Source organism: Xenopus laevis, chromosome 1S (genome assembly GCF_017654675.1).
Source record: "Xenopus laevis strain J_2021 chromosome 1S, Xenopus_laevis_v10.1, whole genome shotgun sequence".
Classification (NCBI taxonomy): domain Eukaryota; kingdom Metazoa; phylum Chordata; class Amphibia; order Anura; family Pipidae; genus Xenopus; species Xenopus laevis.
Genome location: NC_054372.1, coordinates 130494521 through 130502725, shown reverse-complemented (window position 1 = coordinate 130502725; position 8205 = coordinate 130494521).

Here is an 8205-nt window from a genome sequence, read left to right as displayed (position 1 = left end):
TGCTAGTAATTGTGGAGTCACGAAGGCTGCACTGGAATATCACACTCTGTATTGAAGAGGCAAGTACTATTAAAAAAAAATAATAGCTTTGATTAAATTCAGTTTCCATAGACATGAAAAACATGGTGTTCTGCAATAAATTTCTTGCTTTTCTGTTTCTTTTTTATGTTCATACATACAAAATTGGCATTAGACTACACCAACCATTGTGCTGAATTATTCTGTGTGTAGCTTAAAAAAGCCACATAAAAACTGATGCCACAATTAAAACCCTGAGTATGGCAGTTTTTACATTTTGCTTTATATATATATATATATATATATATATATATATATATATATATATATATATATATATATATATATATATATATATATATATATATATATAATTGTACCATACTACAAGGCAGCTTTCAGGGCAGCCACCAGACTGCAGAAGGGTAATGAACACATGCTTTATTTTAGTACGAGTGTGCTAACCTTAATATAAAGGGTTTAAGAGTTCAGTCCCACTGCTTTGAGTATGTACCACTGTTGCGAAATACCCACACCGAGCACATAGCTCTGAAGCATGAGAACAAAGCCTATTGGAACAATATGAGACTAAAAGGTATTGATATAATTCAATGCTGTGGTTGATTAAAGGGGTGGTTCACCTTAAAGTTAACTTTTAGTGTGTTATCGAATGACCATTTCTAAGCAACTTTTCAACTGGTTTTCATTATATATATATTTTATAGTTATTTGTAATCGTTTTGCTTTCCTCTTCTTTTTCTAGTTTTCAAATGGGGGTCACTGACCCCATCTAAAAAACAAATGTTCTGTAAGGCTACAAATTTATCGTCATTGTTATTTTTTATTACTTATCTTTTTATTGTGGCCTTCTCCAATTCATATCCTAGTCTCTTAATTAAATGAATGCATAGTTGCTAGGGTAATTTAGACCCTAGCAACAAGATTGCTGAAATTGCAAACAGGAAAGTCACTGTGAAAAGCTCAATAGCTCAAAACCCACAAATAATAAAAAATGAAAACTAATTGCAAATTGTCTCAATATCACTCTCTACATCATACTAAATGTTAACTCAAAGGTGAACAACCTCTTTAATGCCCTCATAAAGCTAAAAAAAAGACTTGCTATTTTGTTTAGTAATGAAAAATATATCTTCTAATTCAGGCTTCTCTTTGAGGTCCATCATTTGGTCAGCCTCCCCCTCCTAACAAGGATTTCTTCAGATGTAACTCATGCCAATATGTTAGGGGTGCCATAATAATTTCAGCTACCATCTTGCATGCTTGTATTAGAAGGTCAATTTTGCTGATAACGGTGAAGAATGTTTTTTAATAAATTGACACATTTATCAAAGTTGATGAATGTCTCAATTCATCTGAATGTCTTAACACATTAATAATGGCAATTTGCACAATAATTTTTGGTGGTGAAAATCTTGAATCAAAAACTAGAAATCATCTTAGCCACTGCAAAAGCGCCCCTTAATGCTCAAGGCAGGAGACAAGACATGTTACTATAATTGATTGGAAAGTGTAATGGAGGACCACCTCACAACCTGATTTCCCTTTTGAAAAGTCCAGTGTTGGTTAAACGTTCCAAGGGGCAAATTTACTAAAGGGCGAAAGTGGCTAACGCTAGCAAAAATTCGCCAGCGTGACGTCATTTCGTTTCTTCGCTGATTTACTAACAGGTGCTGGTGTAAATTCGCTATTCGAAATGCGCTACTTCGCACCCTTACGCCAGGCGAAGTTGCGCTATGGCGAAGGGACGTAAGTATGCTAATTAACTAACTTGCGCATTTTACTGACCGTTACCTCTTGCACCAGACTTGCCTTCACCACCTCAGACCAGGCGAAGTGCAATAGAGTAGATAGGCTAGGGCTTGCTTCAAAAAAAAGTTGAAATTTTTTCCCAAAAAGTCCCAAAAAACGCTGGCCTTTTACTTTTTTAAGGGTGATAGGCTGAAAAAGATTGTAAATTTTATTGGGGTACTCTCCTTCCCCCCTACATTTCCTAACATATGGCACATAAACTATACAGTGGGCTCATGTATAGGGCAACATAACAACTTTATTTTATGAAGCTTTCCCAGGCTTGTGTAGTGTGATGTATTTGCTGCTACATATACGTCCATTGTACTTTAACTTGGCTCCGTATGCAAATTAGGCATCATTAGCGTAAATTCTCTTTGCTTGCCGAATTAACGGTAGCGCAACTTCGCTACCTTTCGCCTCCCTGAATTTTAGTGAATTAGCGGCGCCCTGGCGAAGTGCAGCAAAGCCAAAGCTTGAAGGTAAGTAAATTTGCCCCTAACTGTCCAATACTACTGATATTCCTGATAAAGGAATGCCATTCTGTCACTAGGCTTGGAGCAGAACTAACTTACGATAGCCTGGATTACTGTTTATTTTTTTATCAAACAGTCAAACAGTATTTTCAAATAGAGAAATATGAATACAGATATTTCAAATGGCATCTTGCCATTGAGAAATACATGTTACAGTGTTACAAACATACACTTGGGAGTACAGCAAGTTTTTTATATGAAGTCAAATTTGACATCCATATCAACATGTCGAATAGGAATAAGATTGAAAGAAAAAGGACAGAAAAAAAAGTAAAGAGGAGGAGGCAGAAAATAGTACAATCATTTGACCTGGTAAATGTGAATACAGGACAAAATATACATTGAACTAGAATGACTCTTGCCACTCACTCTCCATACCTCCCTCCTTAACCCCGGTCGTGCTGATTCACCGTAAAAAATACGCGAAGGGGGGGGTGGTGGTGTAAAAGACGACTTTGTAGATGGGGGCCCCTGAGGCTACAGGTGGGCCCTGGGCCCTGCAGTCTGACACTGTTTATTATCATCAATCATTTTTTACTCAGCCTTAACCTGTAGCCTGACATTTCTGGCTTTTAATGAACCTTGACCACAGCTTTCTGTTAAATTTTCTCCTGCTCTATACTGCAGCCCACTAAGACCTGTCTGTTTGTTATACCTGCACAGTATCAGGGCTCACTGGGGCTGCCACCTCACCCTTCCCACGTTATGTCTTGTAACTTTGCGTTGCACGACATTCACATATACTGGCTGCTGGGGCACCCAAAGTCCAGCAGGGTCCCTGGGTCAGCGGGGATCCACAAGGGCTGGGGCCCACTGGTTTTCTCCCCAGTGTCCTGCTGTCCCAGTCTGACCCTGAACCTGTACACCAGTCCTGCTGCCAACCAGCAGATTGCTAAAGGTAGCTGTATTAGACAACAGAATTGTGAATAAAAATGAGAAAATACAACATAGTTTTCTTATATGGAGTACTGATAGTGGACATTCCAGACAAAGACAACAACATATTGTGGAGGTTCAAGAATTGCTGTGCTATCCAAAGTCTGACTACCATTACTTTTTAAAAAAAATATGTGTTACAAGTTGCCATGTTGAAATTGGCCCCATCAGTCTGTTGCTGGTTAAAGAGATTTAAAGGAAAATTATGATAACCATTGTCTCTACTTGCATAGTTACTTTGAAACAGTAGTACTGCATCCAAGTTGCAGGGCTCCCAAACTGAAAGTCCTAAGAGTAACAATGGTGGGAAAATTCCAAAATTAGAGAGCACAAAGATGTGTAGAAAATACACAAATAAACAGAGAGAGTGTGGTGGTCAGTAGTTTCTTCTCCAACTATATGTACGTAGTGCAGTGTGCACATCATCGTTACCATGTACATAAAAGAGTTATGGTTTAAATCCAAACACGGCAGACCAAGGAGGCCTAATAGCAGTTATTGTCCTGCAAGGTGATTCAGAACTGATATTGCCACTGGTAAAAAAATATGAGATCTGCAATATGTGGTAAGGAAAAAGACAATGTTTGTGACACTCAACTGATATTTGTGGGGAAGATTAGATACAGAGGCTTGTACAGGGATCTAAAAAAAAGGGGACATGATGAAGACTAAAACAAATGTTGAGACTAGGGATTTCACCTCTAAGTCTAAAGGAAATACATCAAACCCCGACATCTATGGAGGATATTATGTACTCACTATGGGGCAGATTTACTAAAGGGCGAAGTGGCTAACGCTAGCAACAATTCGCTAATGTTACAGCCCGCAGGGACATTGCCAATTTACTAACGGGTACAGGCGCCAATAAGCTAGCGAAAGAGACTGGCTGTAGTGGTCATTCCCACTCTATCGTCAGGCGACTTTTCGATCTGGCAACCGGTCGTTACTCCACAAAGTGCGGATTTTACTGAACGTTACCTCTTTCGCCAGAGTTGCCTTCGCCACCTCAGAACAGGCGAAGTGCATTAAAGTAGCTAGATCTTCCCTGTCACTGTCCAAAACACGCTGGTGTTTGGACAGGCTAATTGCCTGCAAAAGACCTAACTTGAACTTTTTTTGGGTAACCGGGTAACCGGTTTCCCCATACATTTGCAAACATATGGAACATTAATTTTACAGTGGGCTCATGTGTAGGGCATTAGAATAACTCTACTGTCTTTATTAAGGTTCCCTGGACATGCGTATTATAAGTGTTATTTGTAAGTATTTGCACTAGCATTTAACATAAAGAAGTCCATACAACTTTAAATTTCCCGTCCTATGCAGATTGACCTGAGTGCAAGATCACTAGCAAATTTTCGCTAGGCAGAAATGAGTGGTAGAGCATCTTTGCTTTGAAATGCTCGCACTGCCAAAGTAACGCTACTGAGAAGTCACCAGTGTTCGGCGCTCAGGACAAAACGCTGCATATTAGTGAATTGGCATAGTCTGAGTGCATTTTTGCCTGGCGAAGTGTTGCGATGGGTGCGAAACGGACGCTGGCAAAAATTCAATGGTTAGTGAATCTGCCCCTAAATGTCAAATAGTCTATCCAGAATTATTTTCATCTACAGTTACTAATATTGATGTTTTCCTCACTTTGGTATAACTGTGTATAGAGTACTGTAAACCTGAGGAATCATTCTTATCCCCGAACTAACCATGTTGCATCTTTGTTTTCAAGGATAATGGAAACAATGGATTTTTGGGGAGCATCCAATCCAAAGCACAACAAGCAAAGACCAGCAAGAAAAATTATCTCCTGAAACAGGTACTACCACCAGGAACTAAATGTTGAAACAAATAATGGGCAAGGTTCTAATTTATGATGAGCAAGCATTATTTTTTTTGCATGAAAACCTTTGTGACACATTCAATTTGAGGAGAAAACATTTTCATTTCTTCTAGTTCAGTTCCAGTTTTTCCCATATACAGTACTTTAATAGAGTGCATGTCATATGATAAATTGTGAGATTTCTAATATTTTTCATTGAATTGCATCTCTTTCTATCAGAAATGTGGAAGTAAATTTAGGGGATACAGTTATACAAGATTTTCTCATCAAATCAAATATGGTCCAATGAGTTTTTGTGAGAAGGCCTAGTCAGAAAAAAAATCATTCCTAAATCTCTTTGGCCATCCTCCCCTCATTAAAGGAGAACTAAACCCTAAAAATATATAAGCTTAGTATCAACATCTATTTTATAATAATGATTCAGGCCTTCAAAGTTGTCAAAGGGCTCCCCATCTTGGAGTGGTGTGTCAGCGACCTGCACATGCTCAGTAGGTAGCTGCAGAGAAGATAAGTGAGTCTGTCCCTATGCTCAGATAACAGCAGCACATAGCATATGTTGTCATTCAGCAGAAAAGAAAACGGGGACATACTAGGAGCATATATGGTGGCACAGATCTTCTGTGCAAAAGGGCTGTGGTTGCTCTATATCTGGTACAGAGCCCCAAAACATCACGTGCATTTCCATCTTCTTTAAGCTGTCCATTCAATAACTGAGCCAATATCCCCTATTCTATCACCCCCAATTTTTCTTCTGTTGGCTACACAATGTAACAAAGTGTCATAAACTCATTCATTTAACTTGCATCACTCTTTACACAAGTTTGTTTGTACAATATTGTGTCAAGAACACCAAACCAGCAACCCAATAGCTGCTGTTGGATTAAAAATAATAGCGTCTACTGACAGCTAAATGGCATTCTATATATACTTTTATCACATTGTGTAATATTGTGTTATAATTATATGAATAGCATGTCTCCTGCTGTAATAATGTTTTCATTGTTTGCATTTATAAAAAATGCATTTAACTACAGTGACTATATGTCTGAGGTCACTGGGAGCTTTTGCTCCACTGCTTTCAGCATGTGTTCTTTAAATTGGAGGGAAGAGAATCTGGTCCCTTCTGCATCTGTTTATCTGCACTGAAAAGTACAACTTTTACTTGCATGCAGGCACACAAAGGGGAAGTTGGTCCAAAAAACGAGAAAGCAGGCATTTTTGGGCTGATATCTGCTCCACTCTGTGTACCGGCACTCAAGATGAAGCTGTACTTTTCAGTGCAAATCAGTGGATCTGGGAACAGAATGGATCCTCTTCTCTAAGCCTGCAAAAAAAAAACCACAGTCTGAGAACAGCTGAGCCAACATTGTGCCCTTAGCTTAAAGCAAAAAAAGGAGAGAGAGGAATGACATTGGAGAAAATAATTGATAAAAATATAAAAAAAGAAAATGTTCTATATGACTTTGCAATATACATTAATTACAAATTGTCATTTGTTTATGAATTTATGTAAACATATATGTGAGATTTAAGTCTTTTTAAATCCCTTTCTATTCTCTCCTTAAAGGAGAAGGAAAGCTACAGAGGCATTTTATTGCCAATAGATTAGCTGCAATAGTACAAGCTAGAATGCTATATTTATTCTGTAGAATGTTTTACCATACCTGAGTAAAAACCTCTAGAAACTCTCTGTTTGTTTAGAATAGGAGCTGCAGTATTAATGTGGTGTGACATCACTTCCTGCCTGAGTCTCTCCCTGCTCTGGGCTCAGATTACAGTAGAGAAGGGAGGGGTGGGGGGAGAGGAGCAAACTGAGCATGCTCTTGCCCAGAGCAATGAGGTTTAAGCTGAAGGCAGGAAGTCTGATACAGAAGCACATGAGTACACAATAGAAGGAAAGAAATGCAGTATTTCTTTTGACAGGGGACTCAGAGCAACATTACTTTGGGAGTTTACTGGTATATTTAGATGGACCTTTCTGATAAGGCTTACTTAGTTTTAACCTTTCCTTCTCCTTTAATAAAAGTCAGTTCTAAGGAGTAGTACAGATAATATAAAGCACTGGACAGATACTGCTTTTAATATCAATTACATTTACAAAAAACTTATCCAAAGAAGGTAGTAACCCCACACTATCTGAGTATTTTTATTGTATCAAAATTTAAAATAAATAAATAAAATAAATTATCATTAAAGTGCAAAATGCTAACTCAAAACACGCGTCTGCAAGCCTCCGCTCTTTTTGATTTTAGGAAATATTTTAAAGCCTTCAATAATTAATGCGACATCTGATAGCAGCACAAAAAAGTCCTGGGTTAATACTTAAAGCAGCACTTCATTCTCCGGATCTCTTTTACTCTAAGGCACTGATGGTTTGCGTTTTTTTAGATAGTTCTTTTACAGAATAGTTAATATTTGAGATGGCAGTCCCTAGCGTCTTTCTCCCCGTGCAGTGTCGGACTGGCCCACAGGCATACCAGGAAAAGTCCCGGTGGGCCCAGGTGTCAAGGGGCCCTTGTGCTTCTAGACATTTGGGCTATTTCATGGCCATTCCCTATTTCTATAAGAAGAATGAATAACAATAGATGAATAACAGAGTATAGTATGTAAAGAAAAGAGACTAGGAAAATAGAGGTTGAGTGAGGAGAGGAAGAAAAATAGTTTTAAGAGTGGGCCCCTGGTCTAAGATTAATTGGTGGGCCCCTGGTCAAAGGTTTTTGGGTGGGCCCCTGGAGTCCCAGTCCGACACTGTCCCCGTGTGATGTCCCAGGGCCTAGAAACTCTCTATTTAGGAGATTTTGGGACAACTCCATCTTTACTCTATTTTCATTTTTACTTCATGAATTGCTGGCTACTTGATAATATTTTTTAAAAAACTCTAAATTTTTTTTAAATAACTTGATTAATATTAGCACCTTAATCAATTGATAGTTTAAAATTAATTCATGAATTAATTGGTATTATATGTAAGCACTGGCACTTTAATTAATGAATTTATCATTCGAGTTGGTGATCAAAGTAAGCTCTTAAATGGTTTAAATGAATTCATACATTAACTAATATTTATATTGA